General features: G+C 43.0%; 1 non-coding gene across 1 annotated transcript; it reads right to left on the reverse strand.

Annotated features, from left to right (window-relative positions):
• Positions 1–620: 620 nt before the first annotated feature.
• Positions 621–739, reverse strand: LOC145390119 (5S ribosomal RNA). The gene has a single exon (XR_013895572.1). It is a non-coding gene; the product is annotated as a 5S ribosomal RNA (ribosomal RNA).
• Between the last annotated feature and the right edge of the window lie 504 nt (positions 740–1,243).

Raw genomic sequence — 1,243 nt, forward strand, 5'->3', positions numbered from 1 at the left:
AAAAGTGACGGGTATCTGTAAAGTTGATGGATTCATGTACCAAGGTGATGAGTCCACCGCCACCGCCATCGGCCCGGTCTTGTTGAATGGTGGTGAAGTTATGAAATGTCAGTGTTTTCTGTGCTCGATGGGCCTCCCTCCTCGGCTCCTCCATCTGCTGCTGGGAGTTTGGCGTGCTTCACACCATTTAAAAAGTTTACAGCAGCTCTTTTAGAGTCCTCTTTATTTACAAGCTTTTTTCTGGCGGGCCTTTTTTTGACCCGGTCCTCCCAAGGGAGGTAAATCTCAACAATAGCAACAACATCTCTCTCTCTCTCTCTCTCTCTCTCTCTCTCTCTCTCTCTCTCTCTCTCTCTCTGTTCCATTGCAGTACTGAAGAAGGTTCAATATTTGCAAAGTATGCTATAAATACCATTAAATTTAGCAGAAAGTGTAATAATAACATACACATTCAAACCTTTTTATTGTAAACCCCTCTGAAGGAAAACCGTTACAGCTCACTATTCATTCATTCATTGCCAGACGCCATGTATCCCAGACGGGGTGGCCAAGGGCTTAGAGTTAATTGTTTTACAGGGAGGGGCACTAATCCTCCACCAACCCCACTTGACACGTAGGGATGCCAACAGCATCTGGTGTTCCCAGGCGGTCACCCATCCAAGTACTAACCAGACCCAACATTGCTTAACTTCGCTGATCAGACGGGAAGCGGTGTACTCAACGTGGTATGGCCGTTGGCAGCTCACTATTATGAAGACAAATTTAGACCAGCAAAACAATATTACACTTTCAGTATCGTACTTCAGATTTATTAGTATGACCAACCCCAATTTGAAATCGAGCTGTTATTTTTCATTATGCTGGAACTGTAATATTAACCTCAAGGCATGGCAAAGAGTCAGTAATGTTGTTCCTAGACTGGAATGAAATGAGGCAATAGGAGAGTATCAAAAGGGTGACACAATATATCAGAAGAAGAGTAGCAGGGGAAAGGACGAGTGACTGGTAACTCGCTATAATCCATTCAGGTCAGGGAAACCTTCTTCATTCCGTTCTTGTCAACTGGCAATTTTATTCAGGTCTAGACAATCTTTTCAAACTGGAGGAGTCAGATATGGCATTCTTAACTCCTTGACAACTAGGAGGTCTTTTCTAAGTTGAATAATATCGTTTTGGCATAAAATTAGAAAATGCAATATCGGACTGATGCGATACAATGTCTGCTTTGAGTAGCCTACCTCCT

The sequence above is a fragment of the Coenobita brevimanus genome, unplaced genomic scaffold, assembly GCF_032717465.1.
Source record: "Coenobita brevimanus isolate Jiangsu-jjx unplaced genomic scaffold, ASM3271746v2 jjx.HiC_scaffold_2869, whole genome shotgun sequence".
In the NCBI taxonomy this organism is placed as follows: Eukaryota; Metazoa; Arthropoda; class Malacostraca; order Decapoda; family Coenobitidae; genus Coenobita; species Coenobita brevimanus.